Consider the following 13,060-nt stretch of genomic DNA (forward strand, 5'->3'; position numbering starts at 1 on the left):
CAAGACCCTGGTTGCCCACACCAGTGCCCCACATTGGCTTCCTTCCCTTTGCCGTCACTTCCCTTCTCCCCTCCCAGTGCTTCCTGGGCTCACTTCCCGGTGAAACTATTGCACTCAAATCAACCAGATGAATTAGCGACACCTGCCAGACCATGTAATGACTAGACAGCGATAAATGCTGGGCAGAAAAATACAGCAGAAGAGCGCAGAAAGCTCTCAGCGGTGGCGGTGATGGTGGGGCTGGAAGACCTGCGATTTTGGGGGGCCAGGGAGGGCCGCACTGAGGAGGGGACATTTGAACAAGTTCTGAAGGAGGTGAGGGAGGAGGTCATGTAGGTCCTGGAAGAAAGCAAATCCAGCAAAGGGAACAGCAAGCCCCAGGGTGGGTGCTGTGGCTGAGGAGGCAGGAGGCTGGCGGGGAGGATTTGGGTGATGTGAAGGGAAGGGGCTGGAGGGGTAACAGGATCCGATAGTCACGATAAGGACTTTGGCTCTTGCTCTCAGAAGGTGGGAGCCACTCAGGCTCTGGAGAGAGGAGTGAGAGGACCTGACATGTGTTTTGACAAACCACCATGGCCACTGAGGGGAAACGAGGCAGGGTGGCAGCGGGGAGACCACTAGGAAGCTGCCAAGCCAGTCTTGGTGGTCCTGACACGAGGGCCTAACCTGGGGGGAGCTGGTGATGACTGATGGTAGGGAGGTGATTTTATGTCAAACATGGACATGTCGTCATGTCATTACATGGTCACATGATGCGAAAGTTATTCTGTTTTCAGTTAGTCTCAAAAGCTTCTGGAAACATTGAAAAAGTCCTGGTTCATCTTCAACACCTCTAACTCTTGCAAATCTTCTCCCCTTAACCAAAAGTGGCCAAAACGACAGGCTCTGGACTCAAACACTGCTGACTTCCATGGCGAGGTAATATTTTAGAATGTGGTTTCATTTTTATCACTCATTGTACTTGGTTTTACTCGTACCTTCTATTTATGAAAATTGAAACTCGATTTTTTCTGAAGTTACTAGTAGAGTGTTTTTTTAAATTTTTCATTTATGTATATGAGAGAGAGAGAGAGCACGAGCAGGAGGGGCAGAGGGGGGGGGAGAATCTGAAGCAGACTCCTTGCCAAGCAAACTCTCAGGACCCTGAGGTCATGACCTGAGTGGAAACCAAGAGTCAGATGCTTCACTGACTGAGCCACCCGGCGCCCCTGGATAAATATATTTTAAAAAGAAAACTTTGGGGCTCAGGTCATGATCTCAGGGTCATGAGATGGAGCCCATGTCAAACCCCACACGGAGCCCCACATTGGGCTCCCCTGAGTGCAGAGTCTGCTCAAGATTCTCTCTTCCTCTGCCCCTCCCCCAGCTCTCTCTCTCACACACACAAATGAATAAATAAATACATCTTATTAAAAAATAAAAAATAAAATAAATTTATCTAGGTCAAAAAGTAAGTTGGCGTGAGGAGTATTAGAAAAAGAACACAGTATAAAGGTTCAGCAGAAGTTGTGAGTGGGACCAGAAAGCTGCGGCTCGGAGTCTCCTAGCTGAGGCGGGGAGCCTGTCTCGGCACTTCCCAGACACAGAACAGACATGCATGTGCCAAGGCCCTGTGGCCCTGAGCAATGCTTTGCACTTCCCGGTGTCCCCAGGTCTCTGCAGGTCCCAAAATCCTGTGACTCCCCTGACCAACCCTGTGCTCTCTGCCCCTCCCCCATCCTGCTCTGGAAAGAGTTGGTGGGCGGGCTCGTGGGCCGAGGCCACAGGTTAAGAGCTGGGAGAGAGGGTGCCACGCAGGGTAAGGCTGGCACAGGAAACAGAGACTGAGTCCTCTGGCTGCCTGTTGGCAACAGGAGATAATAGACTTTGCCATCCCCTCCAAGGGAACATCCTAAGAGAAGGGGGAGAAGGCACTGTTGTCAGGAGGAAGCTGGGGAGGACTTCAATCACCATGACTGTCACGACCCCGAGCCAGGCTCCTGCTCTCACCTCCTGTGGGAGCTGAACCACCGTCACATCTTCTTAGCCTTCTTTTCAATCTCAACGAGCCCTTTCTCCACACACGGCCTGTACATCACCCTTGAAGGTTGGCACAAACCAGAAGGGAGAGAGGCGAGGAGGGGAGTGGCCTGTGGCGATGTCCCCAGGAAAGAGGTTTGCTTTGGCCCCAGTGCAGCTGTCTTGAGGCTCCAGGAAGGATGGGCCTGGACAGCCACCCGCCCAGCCTTGGGCCTGGGTAGGGCCCTCTTGCCCTGCCCAGAACGAGTGTGGTCCGGGCCAGGCCGGCTGAGCCTGGGGCTGGCCATGTTGAGCAGTGTCATGGCCACCTCTTCGGACCCCATTGCCCCGCCCATGTATTCTGCACATGGTGCTCCTGGCCGCTCTCCTGCTCATGCACTGGCTCCCTATGACCTACAGATGTGGATTCAGAGCAAGCACACTGAGTACCTCCTGCTCTCCAACAAGATTCTGGATGCTTCCATAAATATCACCCCTTTTGAAAGACTCTTCCAGGATTCCAAGGCTGTTTTGGCTAGAGAAGATCAGACCTCTGCTGTCTGCCTAGCCTTGCCGTTCTGGCTGTTGTCCCTGGGCCCAGCACCTAGCCTCCCTCAAGGTCAAAGTCCCAGTGCAGAGTTCAGGTTCTGGTCCTTAATCCCCTGACTGTTCCCACCTGGGATGCCCACATCCAAGAAAGACCAGGAGGACAGAGGACATGCAGCCTGGATGCCCAGGTGCATCCCCTTTGGCTCTCTTCCAACTGCGTGAGCTCCCCCCCACCCAACACCTTTCTCTCCAGCCAGGACCCATTCTGGCCTGGCTCTGCCACTGACTTACTACTACATTAATCGTGGATGTGGGGAGTGAGGATGGACATTGCACAGACAGGCCAACTTTAAACCCCAGCATTGGCGGGCCTGGCCTTGCCCACCTTGTTCCTTTGTCTGGACTCTCCCCGAGTCTCAGCAGCCCCACCCTGTCCAAACCCTCCCCTGACGCCTCATGGGGTCATCGCCTCCTGTTACACAGGGGCTGGGGCCATCTTGGCTGGTTATTGAAGTCCCAGATGGCTCCTTGAGGGTTTCTTATCAAGGTTTTGTCAGAGAGGTTGGGAGGAGTGCGCTGTCCCTTCATGGACCCAGAACTCGACCTAGGAGCCTGGGTTAGTGAGGAGCAGAGAGGCAGACAGGCTGTCCTTCCAGCTCTGCCCCTTCTCTCTTGGAGAGTTGGGCACCCAGGTTGCCACTATCTTCTTGGGTCTGACTGAAGGGCCCCGCTGCACTCGAGCCCCACTCTGGGATAGCTAGGAGACAGTCTGTCAAATTTCTAGGCTAATCTGGAGCAGCCCTGCCTGGATATCAGGAATGACAAGGAAAATTCCCAGGAACCTTCCTGCCCTAAGGAATTAGAGTGCACCAAGCATCCAAGACCAAAGGTTGAGAGGGTAGAGAGTGGGGTTCTAGGATAGTGGTTGGAGACAACACAGGAAGCCTGAGGAGGAGAAAGTGTGGGAGGTAGGGTATGAGAAACAGCAGAGTTTTACCAGAACTTTCCAAATCACTAAAGTCAAGGGTTTAGACATTCACAGTAGTGTATGACAAGGACATGCAAAGCAAATAGGTCCCAACTATGGTGTATCTGGGAGGAAAAGCCTGGGATGGCCTTGGGTCAAGGCAAATCAGTTCAGACCACATTCTACCCACAGCAGGGGCAATGGGGAGCGGGGGGAAGTAAGGCTGTTCAAGTCTTCACCTGAGACACTTCTAACGGACCAATGTTCTTCTACACTTCGTTCTATGCATCTTCGCAATGGCCACACTGGCAGAATCTAAGATGGGACGATAATCCTAAGGAGTGAAAGCTTCCAAGAGTCCGTGGCATGGGCATCAACCTTCCCGACTCTGAGGCCCCAGTGTCCCTACCTTGCTGGCTTGTATCTGGGGGCCCATTCTTCCTGGGCTTGAGAGAGGGGATGGGGAGTCACCATGAGACGTCTGTGGTGTTGGTTCTGAGCTTCAGATGTTTCTGAAGGCCAAGGACCGATTTGTTTGGACAGTACAGCCTTTGCTTTTTTAAGGGACAGGGCCATTCTCCTTCTTCACTGGGTTGGGCCTGGCCTGTTGGAGAACCAGCCGTGGGCAGTTGTCTCTAAGGGAGTTTATGGCATTATGGTAACAGCGTGCTTGCCAGGAGGAGTGAGGAACGGCTCCACTCTTCAATCTAGTGAAAGGGAAGGGGCCTGCCTCTGGGGAACACCTATTCCCTGGGGAGACAGGGTGGCCTCTGGTTTGGCACTCTCTTCTATGCCCCCCAGGAGACCCTCAAGTTCAGACCAGCAGCTGCTAGGTGTGGAGGGAAAGGAGTGAGCAATGATGGGGTTAGAGCTGGAGTCTGAATTCTCCTGTCTGCTAATGTTCCTCCACTCCTCTTACCTGTCTAGACTCTCCAGATCCAATTTCCGAGGGTCGGGCTCCTCTCCTCCGCACTCCCCAGAGAACACTTAAGGTGGGGAATGCACCTGTTACCTACAGTCTGAGGGGGCTCAGGCTGCCCTCGAAGTAGGAACTCCATCTTCTCCTTTCTGATGGTGTTTTCAACAGCACACGGGGTGTGGCTGTCCAAGGCTTGGCTGTGAACCTGAGCCCCCGGCCACATGTGGCCACTGGGCACTTGAGTTGTGGCTCTTCTGAATCGAGAATGTGCCCTAAGTGGAAAACACACCAGATTTCAGGGACTGACGACTATAAAAGAATGTAAAATTGCTCAGTAGTTTTTAATCCTGATTCTATGTAGAAATGATAGTATTTTAGATGCATCGGGTTAAATATATATTTAAATTCATTACATCTGTTTCTTTTTTCTTTCAATGTGGTTACTTGCTAGCAATTTAAAGTTGCGTGTGTGCCTTGCACTTGTGGCTCACGTTATATTCCAGCTGGCCAATGCTGATCTAAGGGCAGGGTTTCAGATGTCCCTGAACACAGAGCTGTCTGTGCAGGATTACTTGGGGGACTCGCAGGTGTTGATGGTGGGAGCCCTGGAGGAGCTCTAGCCTCTCACCTGAAAGCCAGTTCCAGGTTTGTGAGGAGGTTCATGAGGAGCGGTTGTGGCAGGTGTGGGGCCGGCCGGCCAGGCTGCGGACTGCAGTCTCTGCTGGTTCCTGGCGATGGAGGTCACAGAGTCTTTGCAGAGAGTTCCCAGTGCCAGGGCGCTGAGTGCTTAGGGCTCTGGACGAAGCAGCACTGGGTTTAAGTCCTAGCTCCACCATCAACGAGCTGGTGACACCGGGGGCTCTCTGCCTCAGTTTCTTCATCTTAACATGGGGTTAATAGGAATTCCTCCCTCACGGGCTGTTTAGGAGACTAAATGGGTTAATGCGCGTGAAGGAGTCCAAATAGTGTATGGCACACGGTAAGTGCTCAGCACACAGCCGCCCGTGCTGTCAGAGCCCTGGTCTGGGTCACCCCGACGGGAGAGGGGAGAGGAGGTGGGTGGATGGGACGGCCAGCTTGAGTGTCATTTCTGCCATGGCCTCACTGTCAGTTTCCTCCCTGTCACATAAGGGCAAGCAGACCCGGGACGGCCCCGGGTGGTGACGGTGGCCCAGGGAGCTCGCACCCTCCCCCTCATCCTCTTGTCCCTCAGATGCCTCACCATCTGCCCCCAGAAAGCCTGTGTGGAAGACCAGAGTCCCACTCTCGCCTGGCCGACTGGGGAAGGTGACCTTGAGGCCTGATGGGGCGGGGGGCAGGCCAGCCTGGTGAAGGGCTAATAGCTGGAGGACTCAGGAGCCTCGACTCTGCCAGCCCCTTGGAAAGCCTGGTCTTAACACCGCTGGAAATTCTTAAGCTGGGATTTCAGTTTAATTACATATTGATTAAATGGAACAAAGGCACAGGGGCTCCGGGGAGCAGGCTCAGTGAGTGCCTGATGGAATTTCAATCCTGCTTTCTTCCTGCCTCCTACTCTCTTAGAGGCTTGGAGCCCTCCCTGCTGAGGAGACCTGGTTCTACATGGGCTCTGCGGGCATCACAGCCCCTGCCTTGGACAGAGGGGCAGCAGGTGCCCTGGGCTCAGCTCTCTCCCCCAGCTACCCACCATCCCCAAACCCTGGGCAGTCCCAGAGAAATCCTGCCCAAGGTCACACCCAAGGTCAGAGGGAGATCTGGCACTTGAACTTGGGTCTCCTGACCTGGCCTCTCCCTGTGCAGGGTACTCTCTCTAGAAGACCTTGGGTGGCATGGGGACCTGCTCTGTCTTCCACGCTCACCACAATTCCACAATGAGAAGTACCCAAAGACGGTCCTAATCAACAAGTATTTATTAAGCACCTACTCTGTGCAGGTTCCGTGCTAGGCACTGGGAAGTGAGTCTGCTATGGTCTCTGTCCCTCATGGAGCCCTGGATCTGATCTGGGGGACCAGGTGTGGTCTTCCTATGGAGATGGTGTCTGGCCTGAAGCTTAGAGGACAAGAGGAAGTAGCCAGGCAAAGGTGAGGAGAGAGGCAGAGAATGGGAAAAGCATTCCAAGGAGAAGGAACAGCATGAAGAAGGCTTACAGGCAAAGGGAGGCACTTCGGTGGACCAGAGGAGGCTAGATCATAGAGTGTGAGCCAGGGTGTGGCGCAGATATGCTGGAGACATGAGCTGAACCCATCCCAAGAGGGCTGTGCTGAGCAGTGGGGTGTTACCACATCCTCCCCCACCCTTCCCCAAGGCAGCAGGGATCTCAGCCCAGAGTAACAGAGTGGCCATTCTCTATCTTTACCAGTGACTGATTGGCTCGGGAATGGGCATGTGACCCAGTTCTGGTCAATGAGAAGTGAGAGGAGGCCCACCTACTTCGACTTCCTGTTTTGTGAGTACATTTGTTTAGGTTTAAGGCAGTACTAGTTTGATATTTTGTTACTTGCAGCAAAAACCATCCTGACATATAACCGTGTAGACCACAGGAAGGGCTTTGGACTTCACTTTGAGAGCAATGGGGAGGCACTGAAGAATGTTAACATGAAAATATTATGGGTATATTGGCTTAAATAAACTATATTATTAAAATTAATTTCACCTGTTTCGTTTCACTTTTTTAATGAAGCTACTAAAAATCTTAAGTTACCCATGTGACTCACATCATCCTTTTATCAGATAGGTTGCACAAGACCCAGGATTGACAAACTAGGGCCCATGGGCCAAATTCAGCCAGCAATCTGATTCTGTGCAGCCCATCAACTAAGAATCGTTGGTGCTTTCTTAAAGGATTATAAGAAAACAAAGACGAATGGGCAGCAAAGGCTGTATGTGGCCCATGAAGCCTAAAATATTTACTTAAAGCCTTCACAGAAAATGTTTACACTAGACTCTAAGATCGACAAAGGCGGGAACTCGTCTGGGTTTTGTTCTTCACTGTCCCCAGGGCCTACAGCGGGAGGAGCACGGCCAGGCACACGGAGGTGTTGAATTAACATTCGAAGAATGAATGCATGAATGAATGAATGACTCATTCCTACCCTGGATGCTGCCCCACCAGCTGGCCTGGCTGCCCTTTCCCCATGTACTCCACCATACAGCTAAACCTGAGGCCCGAGTGTTGGGGGTGGGGCAGGAACAACACGCTCCCGGCTGTGTGCTCCTCCCTCCCACCCCTTGATCTCAAGGTCACCTCCGTTATTCCTGCTGCTCTCATCCCTGCTTGGGGGCAGGGGAGGTGGACAGAATTCACCCACCCCTTAAATCAGAGAAATCCAGATCCCAGTAAGGGACAAATCTCTTGACAGAGAGAGGGAATCAGCGTTGGCTTGGGCAGCTGGGTTTGGATTATTTCTTCTTCGGGGTCAGTTCTTCTCCAAGGACTCTGTCAGTGGAAGGCAAGGTGGCCCAGAGCCGCAGAACCAGGCCCAGCAGACACAAGGCTCTACCTGCCCTGCACAGGACGCTGGGGCCCTGACAGATGAGAAACTGGCACTTGGCAGTCATGTTCTCATGCTTTAAGAGAAATGGTGTGTCTTGGTAGTTTGTTTTTGGCTCCTTTGTGCTTTGTTTTTATTAATTTTTTTAAAAGATTTTTACTTACTTGAGAGAGAAAGAGAGGGAGGTTGAGCGGGGGGTAGAGGGGCAGCGGGAGAGGGACAAGCAGACTCCCTGCTGAGTGGAGAGTCCAACTTGGGCCGGAGCCTGAGACCAATGCAGGGCTTGATCCCAGGACCCTGAGATTATGAACGGAGCCAGAGTCAGATGCTTAACCAACTGAGACAACCAGATGCCCCTGTGCTTTGTTTTTACATCCCTTGCAATAAAAATGCTTCTGACCATCTCCACCCATCCAGTATATGCAGGGAGAAAGGGGAAAGGATTTTGGTGGTTTTCCTTGTCCACACCCAACTCAGAGAGGAGAAAAGTGAGAGAATGTGGCCCTTGCTAGGGCAGCAGAGGTCATGGTGGGATTGCCCCAGAGATGCTCAAACCACCCCTCAGAGGGGGTAGGCTTGCTCATGTGGGAGGCAGCATGATTTCATGGAAAGTACAGACTTTGAAACCAGACCTACTTCTTAGCAGGGAACCACTTTATCTTTCTGGGCCTCCGCTTCCCCCTCTAGAATGGCTTATGGTAAGTGTTGCTATGATGATCAAAGCAGTGGTTGAACCAAGTGCCTGGCACAAAGAAGGCCCTCAATAAACGGCAGTTGCAATGGGTTATCTTCATTTAGGAGACAATTCCCGCACCAGGGCCAGAGAGGGAGAGGTCTAGAGAGCTCCTACCTACCTGGTATAGCCAAGGAGGTCTCTGGCCTGGAGAGGCCCCAGTACAGCTCGTCTTGGAGCCAGAGACGATGAGGAGGTATCAGTCTGAGAACCATTCTCTGGTCTGAAAGTCTCCCTCCCACCGCCTTTGTCCTGGCTCAGAGCTCCCGGGATGCCGCAGCCAGAGACTGGCAGTGTCTGCACTTTTCTTCCCTCCTCACCCTTCGTTTATTTGTTATTTGTTACATGGGCTATAATTAAGGAGGAAAAAATCTGTAAAAATTAAGAGATTCTGAAGGTGCTGAGCAGGGACTTGGGAGGGGATTGGAAGGAGGGTATGTCCTTCCTTCTTGCCAAGGGCTCTTTGGAGAAAAGGTGCTGGAGGAAGCTCTTAGAACTCTTCCCCCCTTGCCTCTTCTGGAAGTCCAACTGAGGAGTGCACCTGTGTGTGCCTAGCGCTGGGCGAGACAGACCTGGACTCTGGTCTCTCAAGTAAAAGTAGCTGGTGGGGGAGACAAACACCTAAGCAGACAACCACACCGAAGATGACAGAGGGAAGCTGGGGCCCTGTCCTGACCTCTGCTTTCTTCTTGACTTGCTTAGGAACAAGCCCTTCAGAGCAATTCCTCATGGGGAAAGTGGGTTTTATTTTAAATTTGTCCGAGACATAGGCTCCCTTGTGGGTGGTTCCCTTAGGTGGCCCCAGAGAGAGTGACTGTGTAACCCAACCTGGGATGGGAGGTGGTCAGGGAAGCCCTCCTAGAGGAGGTAACGATGGCACAGGGGTTTGAAGGCTGCTCAGGAGGTTAGCAGTCTGGGACAGGGCTAGGGAAAAAGCAGAGTTGAATTTCTAGTCTGAAGAAGTAGCATGTGCAAAGCACAAATCTGTGTGGAGGGGGTTGGGGTGGGGAGCGGGGTGAGGAATAACTAGAGAGGTGGAAAGAACCAGGCTAGGAGGCCTTGAATGTCCCCTCAGGAGCTTAGAAATCCTGGCCTGGGGGGGCCTGGGTGGCTCAGTCAGTTGAGCGTCCACCCAACTCTTGATTTCAGCTCAGGTCATGATCTCAGGATTGTGAGACTGAGCCCCATGTCGGGCTCTGCACTCAGCAGGAAGTCTGCTTAAGATTCTGTCTCTCCCACTCCCTCTGTGCACCCCCTCAAATAAATAAATAAATCTTTAAAAAAATCTTGGTCTGTAGGTGATGGAAGCTACCGTGGTCTCTCTGTGTGTGTGTGTGTGTGTGTGTGTGTGTGTGTGTGTGTGTGTGTGGCGGGGGGGTGGGGGGCACTTATGTCTTAATTTATAAGAGAGGGCCTGAGATGTGAAGGCCTTGCCCAAGTTCCCCAGACTGTGGGCTGCGCCTGGAAAGCAGGCGCCAACCTCTGCCTGCCTCTGATAACAGTGTTAATGACTCTAATTCACTTAAGTCCATTAATGAGTCTTTATTGAGCAGAAGCAGGCGCCAGTGGTGAGTGGGTGTGAGCCGCCATGTGGGCACTCCAGAGCCCTGCCCCCAGAGAAGATGGCCATCTGAGTCACCCTGGACAGCAACTGGGAGGCCAAGAGATCTCCTCCTGCTCCCTGTCACCATCCCTGGGCTTCAGTGCCTTCACATGTCCCTCCAGGCTGGCGAAGCCTTTATTCAGGAAGTAGATGACAGACAAGGAGGTGGGCCATCACTGTAGTCACTTATGACCTGCCTCTGCCTCATCCCTCTTGGGGTCCAACTTAGGCCTTGGGGAGGTGACAGGATGTGTGGCAGAACCAGCCCAGCTGCTGCAAGTGTTCCTTCCCACCAGGTGGAAAGGTGCAGAAGCAGCCGTAGCAGCAGCCAGAGGAAGAAGGAAGGCATCATGGCACCCAGAAGGAGCTCCCTGCCAAGCTTCCCCCCTTTAGCTCCCAGTGTGTGTCGGTGTGGAGTAAAGTGGGGCTACCAGTGGGCTCTCTGAAGGAGATGTAGGAATACTGGCTGACAGAGAGGGTCCTAGAGCACAGGAGGACCTAGCCGGAAAGTACCGCCACAGCTCAGCTATAAAAGGAATGAATCATACATATGCATGAAGTCTCATGACTATGCATGTATGGAAGAAGCCTAAACGCTCCAAGGGGCTGGCTCAGCTGAGCTTGGGACAAGGCAGGGGTCTCTGGCCCCACCATCCCTGTGGCCCTAGGACTCTGGCTTATGCGAGTGACAGCTGTCAAAGCAGCTGGAGCTGGAGCCAGAACCCCCAATTCCTGCCTTGGTTCCGCTCCTGTCTCCTACTGTGAAACAGAGAATTACTGCCCTGCATTAGGCCTCAACTATCCCATCTGCAAAATTGGGATAAATTTCTGCTCAAATGCTATTGGGGATTGTGCTGAAGGTCAAAGCCAGGCAAAAGCCATCATTTGGATTGGACTCCCCTGGGAAGTTCAAGAAGAGTCTTTTAGAGTCAGGGGTTGCCCAGGAGTCGCAGTCAAGGTCCCAAAGAAACAATGCTACAAAATTAACTCCTTTCACAGACTTGAACACTGTGGCCCAGAGAGGTAGAGAGACTTGACCAAGGTTCACCGGTGGATTTGAAGCCCTGTGGCCCGGCCCTTGCCCAGGTCAGCTTCAGCACCATGGACAGGGCGCTTCTGTACAACCTAGGCACCCATGCTTTTCACTGTCATTTCACCAGGGCTTTCTGAGCCATTTGTTTTTATGTCTGTCTGTCGGGCAGCCTGCGAGCAGGGCTGGCGTCCGCCTGTGGGTATAAAACTGACAAGAGGCGCTGGCGGAGTGTGGAAACTGTCAGCAGAGCAGCCGCCTGTGAAATTAACATGATATCGAAAGCGTCAATGTTTATTTACTGGAAATAGCTGGACAGGATGCAAAGCAGGCCTGCAGCTGCTGCCTCGGGGTGAGGGTGAGGGTCACTCCTGCCCGTCTCTCTTTGCCAGCTACGAGGCCCCGCTAACAGAATCAGCCGACCCCTTTGTTAAGAGTTCCCACTCTCTTCTTGACTTGCTGAGGAACAAGCTCCCATGGAGAAAGTGTGGCTTCATTTAAGTTTATCCGAAAGTAATCTTTCTACTGTCCCCGAGTTCCAAGGACGGTGTCCAGGAGACTGTGAACAAGGGTGGGTCCTTGTTCTCCATGGCAGCCCTTCTCTGGCCCCATCTGATTGGACCAGGTTGAGGTCACCTGACCATGACTCGGCCAATCAGAGTGTGTCTCATGGGAATTTAGAATCAGGGCACAACTATTAGGTTAGCTGCAGGAAACTGAGATTCCGGGTTGGCGGGCTCCTGGCAGGGGCTGCTGTCTTGGGGTGGTCAAGCTCAGCTAAGTGCACGTTGGTAAGTAAAAGAAAAGCTTGGTTGTCAGAGATGAGGAGGAGAATGGAGCAAATATGACAGAAGAGCAGAGATGAGAGAACTTGTAGATGGTTTCAGTTTGGGGCAGGGAAACGTGGCAGTTCATGGGGCACTGTGTTTCTTTAAATTTCTCTGTAACCTTACATTCAAAGGGCATTTTTCTGGAAAAGGAAAGAAATCCACTGAAACTGTCCCTAAAACAGAGACTGACACTAGGACTCGGGTGACAAGAAACAGAACTCAGATAAAATGTGTAATTAGCTGGGAAGGGGTAGTCAGGGGCCCATGGTATGTGGGAGCAAAGCCACTAATTATGCTGTGCCCATAGTTGTTGGGACTCAGACCTGGGGCCCACCAAGAGCCACGCTCAGGGTACCACAGAGAAAAGCAGAATCAGAGGCACTCCCCACAGCTTGCCTCTGCTTCTCCCTGCATCCTCTGTGAACTGGAAACTTGGCTCTTGGTAACTCCCAGGTTCACCTCTCCCTGTGCATACTCCAGAGAAACACCAATACTGCTATTCTCTGGTTCCAAGTTCAAATATCCTAGGGAAGCTTTCTGATTAGCTACACTCGGGGTAGGTGCCATTTTTTTTTTTTTTTTTTTTTGTCTACTCACGCCAACAAGGAGATGCGGATATGGATCAGCTCAGCTGGGATTGGGTACCCTCTCCTAGATGGAGCCACGGCCAGGACAGAGGGTTTCATTAGAAGATGGAAGACAGTTCTTAGTCTCACCGTGTGGTTGGAGGGCAGGTACCTCACACACGCAGACAGAACAATACATGTCCACCCTCTTCTTTGAGCATGGAGATCTGGGGGTGTCAGGCCTTCTCCCATCACTGACTTCTCTGCAGAGGGGACAGGTTGGCCTCTTCTGATGGCAACTGTGCAGTGCTGGCTTGAAAATTGTTTTCTACCACCCCCCCTTGCTACATGGATGCGTTCATGGCACTTGGGGTGATTTCCCCCATGACTGCAT

Source organism: Ursus americanus, chromosome 28 (assembly GCF_024610735.1).
Source record: "Ursus americanus isolate L20-20 chromosome 28, mUrsAme1.1.p, whole genome shotgun sequence".
Lineage (NCBI taxonomy): Eukaryota > Metazoa > Chordata > Mammalia > Carnivora > Ursidae > Ursus > Ursus americanus.